At 40.2% G+C, this 21,957-nt stretch overlaps 1 long non-coding RNA gene across 2 annotated transcripts in view; it reads right to left on the bottom strand.

Moving 5' to 3' along the window:
- Nucleotides 1–21,957, bottom strand: part of LOC121671876 — a 67,773-nt gene that overhangs the window by 34,290 nt on the left and 11,526 nt on the right. Inside the window, exons 2-4 of one of the 2 annotated variants that reach the window (XR_006018648.1) lie at nucleotides 20,228–20,455; nucleotides 14,505–14,640; nucleotides 14,027–14,130 (exon numbers count right to left, since the gene is read on the bottom strand). This is a non-coding gene — a long non-coding RNA (uncharacterized LOC121671876). Of the gene's footprint in view, nucleotides 1–14,026; nucleotides 14,131–14,504; nucleotides 14,641–20,227; nucleotides 20,456–21,957 lie in introns of those variants that run through there. The other variant, XR_006018649.1, reaches the window with a different exon arrangement.

Here is a 21,957-nt window from a genome sequence, read left to right as displayed (position 1 = left end):
AAATTGTTGTAACTCATTATTTCAGTTGCATGTTACAGGAATAGCTGTAGCAGGAACCACCTGAACCAATGGAGGGTAAGCCACACAAGAAGCAGTGCAAGTGCAGCAGTGACAGGACCCAAGCTGGCTTTGTTGCCCAACAGCTCCGTGCAATGCTTCACTTCTCCTGCCCTGAGTAACCCCCATAAGCAGCAGACAACAGGAAAAGAACGTTCACAGTCTACAGCAGGCTACTCCAAGATATTGCTGTACTCACATGCAAGTGATATGTAACAGAGTATCTCCATAACCATCTTGTGCTTTTACACTCTCCAGCCCATCTCCTTTAGCTTTTGGATGGAAAAAAAAAGCCAGAAGGAATCCACGATTAACAAGATTTTCTGAGTACTGTGTTCTATGGAGTTTAGGTTCTCCACAAAAGATAAAAATAAGGCTGAAGGTCTTTTCTACAAGAAAGAATAAAGGTGAGGGGAGAGCCTCTCAAAAGTGCTGTTACAGATGGATAACTCACCATGCATGTTCTCATCCTCAATGGCTACTTGTCTATGTTTTCAAATATATTTTATGTAGATATATAAAAGATATTTCCAGACAACACAATGCAACATGAATTTTCATACTAAGACCACATTAAACAAGACAGAGATATACAGGAATTTGCTGCATTAAGTAACTCAGATGCTATGACTTTTCACAAATTTTAACAAAATATGAACTCAAGACACAAAGTGAAGATTTTTTGTTTGTTGCTTTTTCTGTGCCAGGCCTGAAGGCCCACAGGACCTGTGGTTGTGGAGGCACTGGGCTCAGCAATGCAAAGAAATAACTTCACTCATACTGCTCTTGCACTCTTTCAAGGGAAGGGTAAAAACACAAGCTACTCACTACTGCCACGAAATCTACTCTAGCGCAGCTGTGAACCCATAATGCAGCTACCAAGGTATATGAACAAAAATCAAATCTCAGTTCAAGTCCTGGATGACATTGAAGCTCCTTTGTGCGAAAAAGTCTTTCCTAGCCTCCTTCTTAGCAGTAGCTCTTATCTTCATCCTTTGATCAACCTTACTACCTTTCCCTATAACCTAAGGACTACATATCAGCTCCCCAAAGTGCCTAATCCCCACTGCCACCAGCTCCTTCCTGCCTATGCCTAAACTCACTGGAACTTCTGAGCCTTTTCTTCCATTGCCTTTCTATATCTCAAATTTGTAAAGTTATCAACATAGCTTCTGACCAGATATTTTCCAGACTCCCTCCCTTCCATCACAAATCATGCTGATGATACACCTTCTCATGGCCCATTTTTCCTACCAGCAATCCTTTTTCAGCATCTCTTACAACCATATTTCCTTTACCCTTTGCTTTTCCATGTTTCTTTAAAGATGCTACCTGCTTACTGACTCTCCCTTTTCTCCTGTGCACTTTTTGGTGCTTACAATTTCTTCCTTTTCTTTTCACAAATGGTTCAATATGCCCTTATCTTCCCTCTCTCAGAGGGTTCTGTTCTCCACTGCTTCTGTTCTCCACTCATCCTACACACTGATCTTTCATTCTTACATTTGATTTTGAAGTCGCATTCCACAAAAACTAAACAAAAGGCAGAAAAGAAAGCAAGCACTAGTAAAGCCCTTATCAGAGCTCCATACATCCTCCAGCAAAGTTTAGCTCTAGTGGCCTCTAAGGACAGCAAACAGATCCTATTCGGGTAACGCACCTGGAAAGGAAGTGACTGCTGTCAGCTGTCTCAGCTCTCACATCACTGAGATATTGCTGTGCTCCACGAAGGCAGGCATTACTCTCAGTGTAGGTTACAAACAAAGCATAAGCAGAAAAACCTTTACACAGGACAAAACTACTTATTTAATATTAGTAAAGCATTCTGGAAAATAAATTCCCAGAAGACTAATGCTCTTCCAGGTGTGTGGCCTGCAGCATAAGCCTTTCAGGTATCCTACTGAGGCAGTCAATAACTGCTTTGAAAGACGCTTCTGCCCACGGTGAATTATCGCTTAATTAGATGGAGCCAGAATGTTCTATCACATGAGCAGTGCTTTATGAATAAAATCAAGTGTATCCTAATGTATTTCTAAGCATTCATCTCACTGCAGCACAAAACCTGGGAAGTGACAGTTTGCTACCAGGAGGAAATCTACCCAAAAGAGATATCTCTTATGTTTCAAAAAAGAGTGCAGCTATAAACAGTTCAAACAACTCAATAGTCTGCAGTGCTGTCAGTCATAAATGCTTATGTGGTGCAGGAGCAGAGAAAAGCTCCAGTCAGTATCAGGACCCTACTGTGATGAGCTGTATCAATGTGGGAAAACAGCCCGGTGAGAGTTTCCCCACAAAAGCAGCTCCATGGGCACTCCCTCCTATGCTCACTCAAATGTCCCAGTAAGGAGGCCTTTCTACTAATCCACTCCCAAACTAGCTCAAAGCAATTTCAGAAAGATCCTCTGGTTGGATTAAGAATGGCCACATGAGGAGTTTGTGCAAAAATAGCTGGCATGCTTTAAAGTCACATTCTAGATTGTTTTGAAACAGCTTTCATGCGCAAATGTATGCTTTAAATATAAAATCTCTGCCTTGAAGGATTTATTATCCAAAAATCTAACCTTGCAAACACTTATACACCTTCTCAGCTTGTGATACATAATTAAATCCTTCCTGAGTGTTTTAAGAAGCTTGCATAAAGTTTCATGATCTAAAATGCTTGGAACAGTTTTTAATTTCTGAGTTAATTGGAGGTGATCTCCCTCATGTCAAACTCCTAACAACAGGTCAATAAATTCAGTAGGAGGTCTTTTCAAGCAACATTTAAATTTCCAGTTCATAAGAGAAGACTCTAAAATCAGCATATACTTGAGTGAATATTGCACTTCTCAAGAGGATAAAATCACTTACCCTTCCCACATTTCAAATGCTTTGCTAGATCAAATACTATAAAGACACATGTTGACACTTTAATTATTTAGTTAGTCCAATAATTACAGAGAGCTTTCTATAAAAAAATTGGCACAGCATTAATTCTCTGGTTAATTTAACTCTTAAAAAGGTAGTGTAAAGGGTGAACAGAAGGATGACAGAAGATTGTAACTAATACTACTGCTAAAAGGTTTAGTAACTTGTGTAACACAGGAAAAGTGATACAAACAATACCTAAAGAAATATTTTGCAATACATATATAGATACATATATATTGCTAGAAGTCCAGGGGAACAGTGATAGCAGTCCAAATAAATCCAAAGAGCAATTAAATAAATATAATAGCTTGGGTTGGAAGGGATCTTAAAGATTATCTAGTTCCAACTCCCCTTCTCCTTTCACTAAACCAGGTTGCTGGGAGCTCCATCCAACTTGGCCTTGAACACTTCCCCTGATGGGACATCCAAAACTTGGGCAATTTGTTTCAGTGCCTCATCACCCCCACAGCAAAGAATTTCCTCCTAAAATCTAACCTAACTCTACTCTTTTTCAGTTTGAACCCATTGTGCCTTGTCCTGTCACTACATGCTCTCATAATTGTCTCTCTACATCTCTCTTGGAAGCTTCCTTCAGGTACTGGAAGGCTGCAATTAGGTCACCCCAAAGCTGCCTCTTTTCCAGGCTGAACAAACCCAATTCTCTCAGCCTTTCCTTGCAGGACAGATGTTACATCCTCCTTATCACTTTGCTGGCCCTCCTCTGGACTCTCCCCAACAGGTCCATGTCCTTCTTGTGCTGAGGACCCCAGAGCTGGATGCAGTGCTCCAGGAGGGGTCTCACAGAGCAGAGCAGAGAAGAAGAATCCCCTTCCTTGCCCTTCTGGCCATGCTGCTTTGGATGCAGCCCAGGATAGGACTGGCTTTCTGGGCAGCAAGCCCACACTGCCAGCTCATGTCCAGCCTCTCATCCACCACCATGTCCCCATCCCTCTCACTAGGAAAATAGAATAGACATGCTGATAGTGAAAACTGATTCCAGCCTCATTCAGTACAGGGTTGAGGGCGGTAACCATCAAGTGGCATGAATGGGTGACACCATCCACACAAGGAAGTAACCTAACTGAGAGTACAGATGGTGTGCTAATTCCACTGAGCAGCTCTATTGGTAGGTCCCTGCAAAAAGTGCTGACAAGATGAAGTTGCTGTTCTCCAAAAGGAAGCCCTGAGCAAATGTGGATGATGTGTACTGGAGTATTTATCTTTCTGCAGGAACAGACACTAGTGACCTGTCATGTGTAATCTCCTTTGAAAACTGGTAATACACTGGAGACCACGAACTTAGAGAATGCATGTGTAATTCACCCCTTCTATAACATTAAATATGTGACATTGATAGCTCCCACACAATACTAAATTCCTTAGCCCACCCTGGAGAAGAGTAACTAGCCAGCCAGCTAGCCCCAATGCCTGTCTCCAGAGAAAGCCACCAAGACCCCACATTTTTATTCCAAACCTCAGTTCTCAATAGACCAGTGGTGACTGAAGACACTAAAGCCTTTGAAAAAGATGAGAGGAGATTAAATTCCTACAGAGAAGAGGATGAGAGTCCTATTTGCTACTCAGTGCAAACTTTGAAGCTGAGGCAGTAAAAGTGGGGGGTGACACTGGAGGGAGACTGTCTGGAACACAGACACATTTAGGCTCTGGTTGAGAAAGGCTAAGTGTGGCTACCCACTTACTTAGACTAACTGGATTTTGTGTGTGTGTGTATCTGTAACATTTCCTTCCATATTGGCAGACAACTGTATGGCCTTTAATTTTGCTTGGCCTTGTTTGGCCAGTTAAATTTGTCTGAAGCTGTCTGCAAGGTGGCTTGGGAAAAACCCTCTGAACTGAGCAGAGAGTAAAAATTTTAGCATGACAATGACAATTGTGGACCTGCAGGCATTTTTAGAAGACCCAGTGGTGAAGGTACTTCTTGCTACACTGCTAATGACCCTGATTTGCAGTTGCTACCAGTAGTGCCAAGCCTTGGAAAATGCATTCCCTGTGGCAAACACAAATCAGCATTTCTCTCGCAAAGACCAGATGGATGAGCAGTATCCTGGGACTCTAGGCAAAGCCTGAGGCATCACATCTGGGAAATTTCCAATTATTTTTCCTTTCCCTGCTTCCGTAATTTAGAGACAGCTTAAAAGAAGCCAGGCAAATACTGACATAACCTAGGTAACCTTTCTGAAAGTCATATGGTTACACTGCTTTAATGGTAACACTATAAACTGGCCTTTTTTTTGTTAGTTGAAGCAACTGTTGATACTTCTTGTTTCCCTTCAGTGGTGATAAATGCCTATGTTTCTCAGCATACTAATTCGTAGTGAACCCTTCAGAGTACTGCAGATAGATCAGCTGGGATTCTAAGAAGAAAGAAGGGCAAGAGCTTCTATTCTAGAAGCCACCAGATTTAGCATGGTAGTAGTCTGTCCTGGTTTACATTGTGTAATCTTTCAACATTCATATAAAAATATGAATGAAATATGAATTCCATTCGTATGAATTTCCAATGCCCATCTTGGAGAGAGAACCACCACTGTCCAAGTGAGCCTTACCTTAAAACAAGCTTTTGTTATTTATCATGTGTCGTTCCTCATCAGCTACCTACCTCTCATCAGAAACCTAGGTTTCTTTGGGTTATAGCAGCTCTGCCAGGCATGTGCTTTTCCTGGGAACTTTGTGCCAGCAGCCCCACAGAAACAGTCTGCATGAAAAATTCATTTACATCAAATCTCTGCAGCATCTATTTTATCAAAGCAAGTGCTTGCATACTCAACCAGTATAAGCCACAGATGGGAGGTTTTAGGCAATCAGCTGCAAGATTAGGAAGAAAACCAAATACATATCCTGCTTATGCATTTCTGAATGCAAAAAAAAGAGAAAAAATCCAGTAGCCTAGGAACAGTAAGAAGCAGGTCACCAGTGTCCATCAACTATTTTATCAACCTCAGTAACAGAACATGGGTATTTATCTGGGATGAAAACACACTGCTATATAGTCTGCTTTGATTAATTCATCACATATATCCTCTTTTACAGGAATTTTCAAGAGGTATTGAAAGCATTATTAGAAATGTCAAGGCTAGAACTGTCAGGAGCTACAGTATAGGGGAGCCTCAGTTGAACAAGGCAAAGTGTAACAAGTTGAAAATCCACTGAATTAAAAGTTTTTGATTAATTTAACTTCCTTATAGGAAATCAAAACTCCAGTTTCTTTCTAATCCTCCTCTTGCTGATCAGAAAAGCATCTTCCCTTTAGAACACTATTTTTATTTAGTTTCCTGCTATGATTTCCCCAAGCACCTTTGCCAATTGGATGTCTCAGGTCAGACAGATTTTCAAGAATGACTGGACTGCTGATAAACTTTAATTTTCCTATAGTTTTAATATTGCCTCAATAATTATATATCCCTCATAGATCCAGAAATAAACACGATTTTTCACATACAAAGAAGATCCAAATTGATTTGCAGTCCTGTGGATGATGAGACGGTATCCCACAGACTGAAGAAGGAATAACACTGTTTTGGAGTTCCTAGGAAACCTATGAAGACTGTAGATACACTGGGAAAAGCCATTAGACCCTAGCAAGGAAAAGGATTTTTATGTGTTGTTGCTACCAATAGACCAAAATAAAAATGAATAAAACTAGAAATAAAGTTTTGAAAAGATGCTCTCAGTTTTTATTCCAAATTTCTTCCAGTTCCTAAACGTAGTTTTTGTGATGCTAATCTATATTTTAGCAGCTACACAGCATTTTCACTAAACAATTTCCTGTCTTAAAAAACATTTACTTCATGTGCAAAATAAACACATCTCATAAAGTGGAAAGGTCAACATTTTTTGTTTATATATGAAAATCTAACTGTATTATGTGGTTGTTTTATTACGATACCCCATGGAAGCCATAGACTGGATGCCGAATGCTCCCACTCTCCCCCGCACATTGTGCTCCCTAGCTGCATTTTCTCTTCCATCATTAAAGATCTTCTCTCACAAGGGATGAGACTGTCATAGTCCCATTACGAGGGAAGGAAAATATGAGCCAACAGGGAAATATTTCTGAATCCAAAATATAACTGATTTGAATTAAATGTTCCATATTCAAGTGTTTTGACAAAACCTTTTTTTTTCAAGACAACATAAACAAACTAAAGCCTCCATAGAACTATACTTTAAAATTTGGCCAGTAATGTATCTGGCAAAGTATCAGCAGTGTAAAGTATCTATAAACAAGGTAAAGTTTTGTCTAACAAGTATCTAAACGCGGGTTTCCAAAAGGATGGAGGCAGGCTCTTCTTGGTGGTGCCAATCAATAGGACAAGAGGCAACAGCCAGAAACTGATGCACGGGAAGCTCCACCTGAACATGAGGAAGAACTTACTGGCTGGGTGACTGTGCACTGGAACAGGTTGCCCAGAAAGGCTGTGGAGTCTCCCTCATTGGAGATATTCCAGAATCATCTGGATTTCCAATCCCATGCCATGTGCTCTGGGATGGCCCTGCTTGAGCAGGGGGGTTGGATGACCCCAGTGTGGTCCTTTCCAACCTGGCCCATTCTGTGATTCTGTGAAAAGTAAACCATGAAGCACCACAGTGTTTGTCCATATAAATGTCTTATGTAAGTGTAGGAAAGCTAGAAATCCCCAAATTCACTCATAATAAACCCAGATATTTCTGCAATATCAATAATACTACTGAAATTCTTACTGTTATAATCTAAGTGATAGGTCAAATTTAATTTATTCAGGCAGAATTTGTTCTTCCCATAGGAACATCTGTGAGAAGGGCTGATGGAAAGAGACAAGTATCCCATACCTTTTTCTGTTTTCTTCTACTAAACCAAATATATTTACCTAAAGTAGGTAAACATCAGCATAGTAAAACCAGAGAGCCACTGCAGCCAGGGAACGTTAAACTCTTTGCTTCCCCAGAAAGAGAGCAAACAGGATCTGTGAGAAACAGCAGATGAATGACTTAGATTCTCCAGCATAAAGTAAGCATGCCCTCTAAGTGCGTCCCACAAGTCTTTTGGGCACTAAAGGCTTTCTTCACCACAGTATTCCAAGTGAGAACAGCTGTGATACTGCAAAGAGGTGAAGAATGGTAAATTTTGAAGGAATAATGTCATAATGACCCTACTAAGGTTCCTTGCCTCTGTTAGTGCTACAACCACGTGTTCTTAAGAAGACACATTTTTTATTCTCTTTTGGTTTTTAACATATACACTGCTTGTTTCTCTCTTCCCACACACTTTGGCAGGTAGTTTCTTTTCCTTGTTTTGTTTCTCTTTCACCTGTCGGTTTTCAGGAACAAGAACTGCGTTTGTGTTCTGAATTTACAGCACAGCAAGAACATATTGAATTTAAAGCCATAATCTAAGGTAAAGACATTAAATCACCACAAATAATAAAAGGCTGATATAAATTTTCCTAGACCGCATAGCTGTAAATGCAAGAAATATGAGTCAAGATTAAGTTGTAGTGGCATTTTGGCTGTCTCAATATAGACTAAAGAGAGATGGAACACCTGCTCTGATCTTCACAAATTGAATTTCAGCTCCTCTGTAGATTTTGAGTTCTCATTTGCATTAGCAAAGGACACCATTGTTTATGTAAATTGGACATTTATTCACATAGCAGAGTAGAAAATGTGCAATATGCCTGCACACAATTAGAGCAAGCAACTGTGCTACCAACAAGAAAACACAAAAGACACCCTAATTACAAGAAGCTACTACTAAGTAACTTCCAGGTCAGTGTTATACATTCCCATGCTTCAGCAGCATGCAGTCAATGACATCACTTTAACACTTATTTTCAGAAACTTTCAATAATCCAGTAAGGGGGAAATATTAATTTTTCAGGTACAAAACAGTAGTGAGATGACAGTCATATCTCTCACACTGAGACAGTGGAAAAAGCAGAGATTATCTGTACTTCTGAAAACTGTTCTGAGAGCCCTTGCTCTCCAGCAGACCCGAGCTGACATCTTTTCACCATCACAGATCTCTCACTATTCCCTGGCTACAGCAAATACTTGTCCAACATCTGTACATGTATGTGGTTGTGAACAGGTAGACTAGCCAATGTGACACGTACTAAAATTCCTGCAAAGCAATTCATCCTTCTGCTTCAGTTAATCATCCAAAAAAAAAACAAATACACACAGACTTCAAACACATCATGCAGGTCAGAACTGGCAGGGAGGCTCTGATAAATGAGTGAAACAGTGAACAGAATCTTTCCTAGAAAAAAAGTTACCTTAAGATAACTTCAGAAATCTTTTTCGTATCATCTTGAGATGAGACACATTTCTTTATTCTCAATTTATTTCTCTGTGGCAGGTCCATTCTGAAGCACAAGCAAAATAGCAGCCCCACTGAGAGAAAAGGAAAAGGAGATGGAAAGTAAGTGTCTTATTCCAGGAACACAGATACTTAAACAATGACCAGAGTATCTGTGAATGAATGCTGAAGGCATGTCTTTGATCCAAGTTTTCTAATCTTATTTAAGAAAGATTGATACAGCTATCAAAGTTGTCTCATATAATTACTGCTATTTTTATGGAAATAAAGAGTGTTCATGAAGCCATTTGACTCTGCCAGTCCTTCTTTATTCATAGTTGAAATGAGTAAGAACATGGTTTAACAATGATGAGAAGCCTCTCCCCACCACCACCAGGCTATTCTTCTTGAGCACCCCGACAGGTCTACACACACTTTTGTCTTTACACTTTAACAATAACACAGCTGTTCCCCAAATGTGTTCAACAACTGTTCTCTAATGCCATCAGTTTCATAGTGTAAATGGGTCCTAAAATAGCTGGAACATTATGTCCTTTACCATCCTATCTTCCCGCTTGGCTGCCAGATTGTTCTCTTTTCCTTTTTTTGATGGATTAAGTAGAACCACAGCAATTTGTTCATTTGAAACCTAAGCAATCTCCTTAAACTGTCTCTGTGTTCATCCACTGCTATCACTGACTCTACCTGAATTCATTTTGGATCCTGCATTACAAAGGTTTTATTCATGAGGGATTTGCATATGCAAGCAGTGTTGATGAATCCAATAAAATAGACTCATTTCATATCCAGACAACTTTACAGATTTACTTTTGGATCAGCTGCTGACACCGGACTCCTTCACTTTTCTTCTGGCCTGTCTTTTTAGGGGCATAAGTTGATTCTGCAAACATTTTATTTCTAGGTGATGTCCTTTCATGGGCGCCCCTCTGGGTGGACTGCGCAGGAGTGCCAGCAATTGCTCTAGATTTGCACTCTTCCAAGCTTTGTCAGCAGCAATGGGGCCCTACTCAAGCACCACTGTGATTTTTCTTGAAACCAGCAAAGAAAATAGGCTCTATTCCATTGCTAGAAACTAGGACAAAATTAATTAACAAGAGACTTGACACTAGAAAATCATTCTTCTCTGTGACTTACAAGCTCCCTTCTGCTCCACTGAGAGGTGTGTGGGACAACAGGCCAGCTGTTAAGATTTGTCTATGACAGTTCTTCACTCTGGGGTCATAAATACAGTCGTGTTGTACTTTCTCACACAGAAGGATGAAAAAAACCCAGGTTTGTCACCCCAGAACCACAAAAGGAAGTAAATCTTGCACTGGGTACAGCAGGGAACATCAGCAAGGTCAGATCACTCTGCCTCTTCCCCTCCTTCACCAATAGATGGTGGCAAAGGCCCCCTCCGAAGCTGCCACTGGACTTGCACAGTTATCTTTTCAATTCCTCTAATAACAGAGAAAATGGGGAAGGCAAATGCAGACATCTCCTTTGCAACAATCACCTATAAACAATTTAATAATTTTGTCTTTCTAACATCCCTGTACGTAATTACTCTGTCAATGCCAGCTTTCTTTATCATCAGAGAGGAACATATTTGTTTCTTCTTTCGTAAAGCAGCAGTAGTGTTTCGCTTTAATTTCACACAACAGAGCATAGAGAGGGACATCAAAGCAAGTTCTTCTAAAAAAGGTTAAGAAATGGTGCTTGCTGCTAAGAACTCAGCACATATCTGCCTGAAAGGGAGGAGGGACCAGAGGAGAAAGAAAGTGATTTCAAACTCTTGATGCAGAATGGAGCATTTTGAAGAGTAGGCTGCTTTTTTCTGAGCTGTCAACAGTCAGGGAAACCACGTCATTTCAAGAGGCTCCACAGAGCTGCCTGCCACTCTTGGCCACCCATGTCAGGCTCAACAGAGTTTTGATGGCTCGAGGGAGCCAAGTATCAGAGCCTTGAAAAGCAGTATTTGGTGGTAAAAGTAGCAAACACTATTTTATTTTGATTGCAAAGCTTTTTAAGCACCATGCTTGTGCTTCAGGGAGTTGTACAAGAAACCTACCTCTGCCCGACCCAGGAAGAGAGCAGTATGGGTGGAGCACTAAGGGTGGCTGCAAAGCCACTAGCACAAATGATACAGACAGCAGGAACTCTGGATGTTTGCGAAGTACCTGTATACCACCTGAAGTAAACCAGATGTGCTGGCCCAATTACACATCACACAATAATATCCTGCCTATCCTAATATTGCTTGCACTCTATGAAAATATTCACCACCTTAGCTCACGATCCTGTGTAACATTGCCAGCAAATGACTGTCACATTGCACATCAGCTCTTGAGAGACGGCCAAGCTTTATTAATCTTTAATTTGGGAAAAAAGACCTTTGAGGTCCTTGGGTTCAAATTGGTAAAAAAAAAAAAAAGTGATTTCTGTCTATTTGTTGTCAGGTTCACCTCTGAACACACTGTGCTACCTTCTTTTATCACATACCTTTGTAGAGCACTTCACAAAGATTTTCTGTATTTATATAATTCACATGGATGCTTTTTAGTTCTTTGCTTATTTGCAGTAACTCATCTCCAAGCTGGGGATCTCTGGTCAGCTTATTTGTTTAAGTACCAGTCTGTCAGTATAAATAACCCCTTGCACATCAAGTTTTGCATCTTGAAAATAAGAGCAAAAACAATATTCACATATTATTTTTCCCCTCACAAATATAGTGAAACTTTCCCCAATATTTTGCACAGTCAATAACCTTTTTATTTTTGTATGGAGGCGCTAAACTAATTTTTCTAATTTATAAACCTTTTCTGTCTGAGTTTGAAATGTAGGTATATAGAAAATCCAAAAAGCCATTCCTAGTGCCCCATGAGGCTCTACTTCTTACCAGGAGACAGAAAAAGCAGTTTGGAACCAGATATCTTTGGTGTTGGATTAGGTGAGCTCCTTACAACTTAAATTATTCTACGAATCTATGACTCTATAATTCATTCACCTATTAGTTTGCATCTCTGGATTATTTATGACAGAAGGATTATATTCCTAGGAAAGAGATACATTCAAAACTGAAAAGGTGGATAAGTAGTTCAATTTCCGTTCTTATCAGTCCTGAGCTGATATAAACATAAAAACGTACAAAATGCTCAGTCTCCCAAAAGGCAGTACCGTGCAGGTACTAATACTTTGCTACGAGATCATCACAGATAATACACAAACCTCCTAACACTTAAAGTCTAGACAGTTCCTTTTTTAACTCAGTAAGCTATTCCTGTCTTACTGAGTCTTCAGTGTGGGTTTTTCATTGTCTACATGAGGTAAGGTGGTATCTGTACTAACTTAAAAAGTGGATGCTTAGCTGTAGGGTACATTCCAGTGGCTTAATTCATGCCCTTCAGAACCAGCTTATGCTCTTTGATATCATCATGCTTTTATCTGAGGCAAGAGAATGCCAAGAAATTGAACTAGGATTTTTCTATTGCTATTACTATTATTGCTAGTGGTAGTAATAGTAGCACAGCAGGTTGGAGAGAATCCAGTTATGTTCCCAGCCACCATCTTATTTGTTCTTCATTGGCTGTTACAGACTTTTGGACAGGTTTCTGATGATAAAACGTATTGCTGAGGGTTTCAATACTATGCAGTTTTTTACAGCTCAAAGTGGGCAATACTAGCAAAGAAAACTAACAATGGCCCTACCACTAAGGAAAAAAATCAAGTAATGGTTCAAACAGTTGAGCAAAACAAGCTGTGTTAGGGGGTAGTGCGCTGGACTGAAGAGTCGTCACCCTTTTTGCCACTGCACTTAAAAGAGATTCCTTGGGAAGCGTGGATTGCGGCAGTTTGGGGGACAAATAGCATAACAGCCTGAGGGCAGGAAGTGAAAACAGACCTTCAGAAGTCCAAAGGTTTCCAAAGCCACCAATTGGGCTCCAGTAAGATGATATACAACAAAGACATATTTTACACATGGTTTTCCCACCCAGCAGTGCTTTCTGGGTCCAGACTACTGCTTCAATCTTAAAAACTTCTTCAACATCTGCCAGCTGGTTTGGGAGTAGTGGTGGGAACACCATGGCTTCAGTTCATGTAGGCAGGAAAAGGGGAATGCTTGTTTATTTTTTGAAGTCATGGCACATAATGGAGGGAGCAGCATTCAGTCTGAAGAGAAATACTGGTAACTTCAGTATACTGAGCAGAATTATTTGTAAAAGCTCAGCATTTGATCCAATGCCTATTTAAGTCAATGGGTGTTTTTCATTGACTTGGGGTGATAGATAAAATGGGCCATTAGTGCACTTTTTAAAAGCTCTGCTGAACAGATACAGCACCAGGTGGTTCAGGTCTTTTTTATAATGCCTTGCCTTCTCTCTCAAATACTGCATTTATCTCTAGTCTTGTCCTTTACTGCAGCTTGTATTGTAACACTTTCACCTGCATCACAGGAAGAGAAGAATTCTCAGCCTCTTTTCCTCTTAGTCATAACAGAGATTCTGCTCCATTAGTGTCCTCATACCACTGCAGCTCTGAACACTGAGAAACTTTATCAGAGTATACAAAGGTAGAGAACCTCCTCATACTGTATACCCAAGCTTTAAAATATTCCAATTTTTTTTTCTATAAAATTCTAATTAAACTCTTTTGTTATACAAGTTCAGTTATTGTCACTTTGAATCACAGCAGTGTGAAACAAGTGGGCAATAATTATGGATTCATCAAATGAAAAGTACTTGGAAGTTTTCTACTTACAATGGACATTTCCCAGTGGAGTAAGAAGAGAAAAAGAAACAACTTTAGGAGAGTCATCCATATTATGCCAAATTGCCATTCCATTCAGCCTTCTAAAAAGGTCTTGTTACCTGATGGTATTATGATTTAATAGCTATTATTAGGTTAAAGTAGATACCATGGAGAAAATACAGAGCACACAGCAGTAATAAAATATAGCAGCAATAAAATACAGCAGCAGGTTGTCATTTGCTGCCCACATACTGTAAACTTGTGGGTAACTCCATACGTGTTAAGCACCCTGGATTCAATTCACAGAGAAACAGAGCCAAAAAAAGCCACTGTCTGTAGCTGTCTGGACCAGTAATGCCTCCCACCTGCAATGGCACTGACTTGTTTGCTTTTCAGTGTTTAAATTTTCTGTTTACTTGAGATGCAACACCATTGTCTATAGGAGGGAGCAGAGCAGGAACCGACAGGTCAATGAGAAATGCAGTTTACCCACCTGTCACTGCTGGGCTAGACTAACAAATACAGATTGTTGAAACCTGTTGATTTACTCGCCATTGCACCACTGGAATAGAAATGCTCCAAAATAAGCAGTCCTTCTGCAGCATCATTCCCTGTAACAGCTGGAATTCCTGCAAAGAAAACATTATTATTTCTTATTAGTACATAGAAGCAGTAGGTCAGCATTTCCAGAAGCATCTTGGTTAGTTAAAGGCCTGCTTGCTGATGAATACCATTTTTACTTGAAACACAATATGCAGCACTTAAAAGGAAAACCTTTGAACTAAAGAATAATTTCATTTTCAGAAACATTGACAATGTTACTGAAAACAAAATGTTGGAAATGAGAAATTTTCAGATAACACTGCCTTTCAGCTCCCCTGTGCTTCATGAGGCAACAGTGAGTCACAGCGCAAAGACCTGAGTGACAAGCAGCACTTGTTGACACAGCGGTATCACGATTCAAAAATATGCAGCTCCACATAATTAGGAAATTAATAGTACTGCCATGATGCCTCTGTTCAGTGCTGACTGTGTTTCTGCTCCTGATTCCTGCCCATGTAAGCCTGGGGTAGTAGTGGCAGATCAGCTCCCCTCCCCCAGCAGCAAACAGCTGGAGGAACTGGGGCGGCTCTGCCTCCCACTTAGCTGGATGCTCTCCTTGTCTCACCCAGGATGAACATCAGTGCTGCCACCCTTGTGAGCCTGGGAGGACCTAAAGGTCTGGGAAAGAGAGGAGAGGAGGGAGGGATTTAACACTTTTGAACCCTGTACTGCAAGCTTCTGACAGCCTGTGAATCTCTCTTTTGACAAGACCCAGCTCCCCAGTTTTTCTCCCGAAGCTTACTAATTCCTAGACTGAAATCAACTGCATTGCAACAATTAGTGGCAGCATATACTTTCTGTTATCAGTATTATATATCCACTAGGTAGGTACTGCCCCTCCCTAAGCCACCTACTTCCTATACCAGCAGCAAATGAACAAAAACAGAGAATGCAGGACTCCGGGAAGGGTGTCAGCAGGTGGGACACATGCAACACAAAACACCTTTTTTGTTATTGGTGAAAGAGAACACTAACTCATCTTGAATTAAACCATGAGGCTTTCTATTTGCCTGAATCACAGCTTTTTGCTGATACCCTCTCTACTCACCATGTCAGAGTTTCTGATTTTCCATCTGGGAATTTAACAAACAACATAATTTGCCTCATAAATCTTTGTTAAGATTTTTTGAATGCTGGCTACTTCCTCACATACGGGCACATAAATGCTATTTCCACAGTAGAGCACTGCATCTCACAGCAGGAGAATGAAGGGGGAGAAAACCAAAAAAGCAAAAACCAGCTGTAGCACAGTCCTGAGAAAATGAATGTTACCAAAGATGATATATATTCAGCTTTCCCATGAATTTTGTGGTTTCTCAGACAGAATGAAACCAGCTTTACCTCCCTTGTCAAGGAGCAAAAATAATATTTTTATAGGAAATGAAATATTTGAACTGTTCTGAGACCTCCCACTTTCAAAAATCCTTTGCTTGAAGTAGAAAGATGGGTGAGCAAGGGAGGGCTTGGCGACAGACAGTAACAAGAGGAAATCAAGGTACTACCCATTCTTATTTTAAAACCATTGCAAAATATTCCAGAACTGCATGAGTTTGCTCCCTCCCTCAATCCCCCTCCCCAGCTCCTATGTCATCATTACTGAAATCAATCACAACACACTATCTTATCACAAAAGTTAAGATTCTGAGCTTCATATTCTTCCCCAGCAAGGACAAGCAGCTCTTGAGGCAAGACTGTCAGTGTACCCTTATAACAGTACATAAACAAACTAAGGATTACAAGCTCCTAATGAGGTCTTTGAGGCTTTACAGATCAGGCTTCTCAAATTGCTGTTCTCTGAACAAAGGAATCTTGCTAATCATTGGATTTGTGCTTTCCAATTTTGAGAAGTTTGCAGTGTTGTTACATGATATTATCTGCTTTTAGATTTATTTCTTAAGGAGCATAACAGAACTATCTGTCCCTTCTCTTGGCCCTGCTTCAGGAAAGTATTTGGTCACATAGTAAGTCAGCTCTTATTCATAAATTCATAGGCATGAGTCTAAAAATATTGCATATAAATCCCAATGGAATTTCAGTATACATTGCCTCAAAAGTAAATTTCCTCAACCAAAGCTTTGCAAATGGATTCAATAACTAAAAAATAGTTTTCTAGAATATGGAGAATTCTGCCTGCTGGACAAGCATCTAAGAAGATGTTATTTTGAAGGCTTTATTCTTTCCCTCTGTTAAGTTTCCTTCCCAAAATTCAGATATGCTGAGGTAGCAGGTCTCTATAAAGCTGTCTAGAGAGTTGCAGAAATCTCTTATTCTTGCTGTCCTTTGACCTCATCTGATTTCATTTACATATTCTGCAGATTTTTGGCTTGGCCTGTCAAATTTGCTTGATATATGCCTAACCCTCTCCCTGGCTTCTCTTCCAAGGATTTTATCACTCCTGTTTACTTCAGTGCACCTATTTCTCAACAACAGTTTAGTTCTTAGGCAGAAAAAGACAATTCCTTCTTTGCCCCTTCTCTTCAGCCCAGCTGTCCTCCATAGATGTGGATGCTCCCAACTGCACGGGACTTCGCTGTTGAGTAGATGAGGCTTTTTTACACCAACAAGCACCACAAAGTGTGAATGAAACCCAAAGGGTGTTTGACTGAGAATTTAGAAAGTTAAACTGCTGAAATATGTAGTTTATAATTAAAGTACTGAGAAAACGTTTACTGAAGAATCACTAGAGCAACACTGTAATTATGCTGTCCTTCATATCCTGCCATTAGCATTTCTACAAGTGACAAAATAATAATGTGGTCTTTTTTCTCTTTAGGAACTGTCAAGCTCTCTTTACAGGATTCAAGTAAGCTTACAAAGAATATAATGTTCTTAAATGGAAAATGCAAATGATGATTTTTGTGTAAAAGACATGACAGTCACATTAGTAAGCTCATGAAAATCATGCCCATATATGTTTCAAGTCAGTAGAGTAGAACACCTTTTTCCTTTTCCATTTTTTTCACTATCTCTACAGGGTTCAAGAAAATAAAAAAAAAACCTAGATTTTTTTTTGAGCTCTTCTGTTAACTGTTCAAACCTTGTATTTTTGTAGTAACACAGACTGCCTGTACTTCCAGGAGCACACAGAGAGCCCATTTCAATCAATTAGAATCATTGAATTATCAAGCTTGAAAAAGTCAGTCTCAGATCATCTAGTCCAAGCATGAGAAAGGGAGATCCTGATCCCAGACACCAAAAAGACTTTATGCAGGTAGCAACCAACCTGACAGTAATAGAAACATCTGGGGGAATGTCCCAAGGACATCCTTCAGGCTGCGGTTGCCAGCAGACCACATTTCTTCTCCCTCATAGCAAAGAAAACACTGCAGCACCAGCTGCAGCTGGTGAGTGCCTGGGAGCCTAACTGGACATGTATCCTCTGATCACTACATCCCTCAGGAAATGTCATTTGACTGGCATTCCTACACACTCAGAAGAGGTAAAAGAAAGTATATGGCCCTGTGTTACGGGGACTCTAGTGACCCCGCTGATTCTGAAGGAGAGCTGATACACATTCAAAGCACAAGCTCTCAGGAGCTGTGGCTCACATGAGGCCTTGGCAGCCAATTCTGTTCTGTTGATTCCCAGTCAATTCCAAGTGTTGATAAAAGAAAAACATGTTTACAAAAAGTGCATTATCTGTCAAGCAAGCAGTACACATGAAATGAGATACTTGAATGTTTTAAATCTTTTGTGGAGTATGGAAGAGAAATAACTGCTAAAACTGATCTAAATGTATTCTCTAACAGATTTTAATAATTGACTGCTTGAAAATAAATTATATCAAAATAAACTATGTCTTATTGACTAAACTGCATGAAATTATATGGTTAGGATATTTCAAGATCATCATATGTTACATTGAGGGCAAATAATCTCATTATAATGATTCTGAGGGAAGGCAAGTGTCTCATGTCTGACACAGATAGCATTTACCTGTTATATATGTACATACAAGATACTGACTTACTAAGGATAGTCAAGAATGAGTAAAGTAAAATTACTGGGAAGATGTGAATTAGATGTGAACCAAATCTCCATTTACCAAGTCAGTGGAGCACCAAGCTCATATCATAAACTTTATGAAAGTCAGTGTATACTTGTTTGAGTCCAGTACTACCTAAATCTAGCTGTACTTCTTTCATAAATCAGTTCTCACCAGCTGAGAGAAGTAAGAGAAATAACTCACAGCTGACAAAACATGCCAGGAAAAATGCTGCTGATAAAACCTTGAACTTTTTCTCTGTTTAGAAGCCTGGTCCAGAACCTGTATAGTGAAAGTGGCCAGGGTCTCATTCCCTTCCTGCCAAAGCTCCTTCTTCTGTAACAGAGATCACAGTGGTAAAAGACAGTCTTCTGTGTAAGACTCTTTCAGGCTGTATACAGTGGGAAAAAGAACTTGTCTTTATATCACAATTAAATAAAGTTGTAGCTCAAAAATCTCCATTTTCTGTATATAACCCAAACTTCCCTTTTACCATCTGTGTGACAAAGGCTTTCAACTCAAGCTAGCTGGCTTTTAAGATCAGGGAGCTAGATCAAACCAGCAGAACTCAGTTGTCCACCCAGTCATTCTGGCTAAGGGCTAGTCTACATCAGCTGGGAGGGAAAAGTGTGATTATGTGGGTTGTTCTGGTGTTTTCGGTTCAAAATCCCTCCAGCTTCATGATGGAGTTCTCCCAAATGAACTAGCAATCTTCTGCCAACTGGAGAAACCCTTCCAAAAGGGCATCATGATGAGTTGCAGCAGGGGAAGGAAGAGTTCATATGGTTGTATCTGTATATGTCAGATATAATTTTTTAGACCTCCTCAGTCTTCCCACTGCTGTCCTGCCCTTTGCTGTCTCACCATGCCGGGTCTGTCAGATTACCTACCTGCCCTGTAGTGCACCAGAGTCAAGCTGACCAGCTGCTAACTCACTCTTTTTAAAAGCTGGCATGCAAGTCCATGCACTCCACTGGTGGTCACACACTCCCAAAAGCTGATTATCCTATTCATCAGAGCAATCATGTTTTGTGTAACTGCCTAGCACCAGGCAGAGACCCCAGATTTCTCTGACACCTGAGAGAATAAATAGTTCGCCCTTAAAAGCTGTCAGCGCAGCACAAAATGCTGTGAACTACATGTAAATAAAGGTAGGACAGGGTGTTTGCCTAGGACACATCTTAGGTAATGTCAAAAAGAAGTGATACTTTTAAAACAGAATAGGAGAGAAAGAGGTCTAATAATTGTGCTGGTCCTCATCTTACCCTGGGTCGGGCATTATGGAAAACACTGACACCAGCATCAGAATTCTGATGAGTTAGAGATGAAAGTCAGAATAATTTTGCTATGCAGGAGCCAAAAAATTACACAGAGAGGGGGAGAGAGTCCAAACAGGGTTATGGAGGAGTAGATGTTGCATTAAAGTGCTTGAATGGTTGATATAAATAAAGACAGACCCTCTGTGCCTGACAGAGGCTGAGTTTCAGGCAGGTGTTACTGAAAACCCTTTCTGAACCTATTTGGCTCTATCCTCATATTCTCACATGTATGCTGGAAAATTCACTTCAGCAGCAATTATTTTCCTTCTATTTTCAGATCCCACAGCCCTCAGCAGCATTAGCACTTACCCCTCAGCTGTCTTCTTTCATTTGGCTGGCATCCAGGGCATACTCCTTCTGCACTCCAAGTGCCCTGTGTAAGGCTTCATATGACAAAGCAACAGAGGATAAGTTGGAAACCTCAGGATCAGTTGTGGATTAATGAGCCTTTGGCAGACCTTTGTATCTTCTGCTTCCAGTGCAAGGCAAAATCCTCTGATCTTCCCTTATCTACATATTTACGTAGGAGCATGTAAACTGAAAGAGCAAACAAATAAATAAAATCCCTCAGGTCCATGAAAATAAGAGATCTAATTGGACAAGGTTTTCCTCCTAGAAGAATCTGAGGATAAGTGTGTTAGAGATGTGTAAGGTATATGGATTAATGCACTAATGGAAGGCTCTCATGTGCCACAGGGATGAGCATAGCCCAACAGCTTGGGAAAATGGAATTGTTCTTAGTAGCATAACATTCAACATATACTACAGTATGTATGTACACTATATATTTTTATATATATAAAAACATATGCTTGTTTCCTCTTTCTTATTCATTAGAGTTATGATTTTTCAAAATTGCCTAGGTGACTTTCCCACTTGAATTTAATTGAACAGCGTAATTACTGAAGCTGACAGCATGAGGCCAAATGCTGCTCTTGAAATTGTTGACTGGTCTGGGAATTTTGTGTGTTCAGAAGACCACAGACTTTTGCAGAGGCTGAATCTGCAAAGTCTGCATAATTGTAGCAGCCTGGGCCAGCCCTTTTGGAGCCAGCCATCAGAATTACACCTGCCCAGGGACTGTTGACAAAGCCTTCAACATATACAACATTTGAAAAAACCTCCATCTTTACAGCAATGATCTATTCTTCTCCAGTTATCTGTTCTGTGCTTTCCCCCAGCACTTCTCCGTAGTCTGGAGTCATGAATAGGGCAGGTGTTCCACTGAAAGATAGCAGAATTTCTGATCCCTCTGTCTTTCCTGTGGCAGTGCCATTTTCAAATCACAACCAAACACACTGGAGAAAAACTGCCATGGTGACTGTGATAGTTCTAACAAAGATCAGTTAACATTTACTTCCCATGCAGCCATGTGGCTTTGCAGGTATCAGTCCATAAGGACTTTTTGCCAGAAAAAAGTGGATGCTTCATAGACTTCCACCTGGATTCGTTTTTCCTGAAGTTGCTATACTGAGATGGGAAAACTGGGTGGAAAAGCATCAGCTTTTATTAGGAAAGGATAGTAATGTGGTCATGATAACAGATTCCAGTAGAAAGAAACAAGCAGATTGTGCCTTGCTTGTGGAGGGTACCCTGTATCTACTTGTTTATGCATTCCCTAGCCTGCTTTGGCCACAATACCCACCTGAACATAAACTGTTTACATTGTAAATGTAGATTGACTGGATTCATTTCGATAGAAGAGGGTTAGGCATTGCTGGCAGCCCTGAATGAGTGATAGCATCTCACACCACAAAGGGGGGTGATAAGCAGCTGCAGCATGAGATTCTAATGGTACCTGCTTCCTACTGCAAACAGATACAGGTTTAAGAGTTAACCTGTTTAAAACTGGTAAACCAGTGCTGTTGATTTTTTTTTTTTAATGTGTTGTGTCAGAACACAAAACCAATGTCAGCACTCCCATGAGCCAGCAGTATTAGAATGAAGTGCAAACCCTTGGGTTACACTACATTCTTATGTGCCACAAAGATGGGGGGAACTGATTCCAGCTGCTGAAGCATCTGGTAATAGCATTTGTG

Source organism: Corvus kubaryi, unplaced genomic scaffold (genome assembly GCF_017639235.1).
Source record: "Corvus kubaryi isolate FWS band 111438036 unplaced genomic scaffold, C.kubaryi_AGA036_p1.0 37398, whole genome shotgun sequence".
Classification (NCBI taxonomy): Eukaryota; Metazoa; Chordata; class Aves; order Passeriformes; family Corvidae; genus Corvus; species Corvus kubaryi.
The sequence above is the reverse complement of the archived record's forward strand: the minus strand, read 5'-3'. Positions and strand labels throughout refer to the sequence as shown.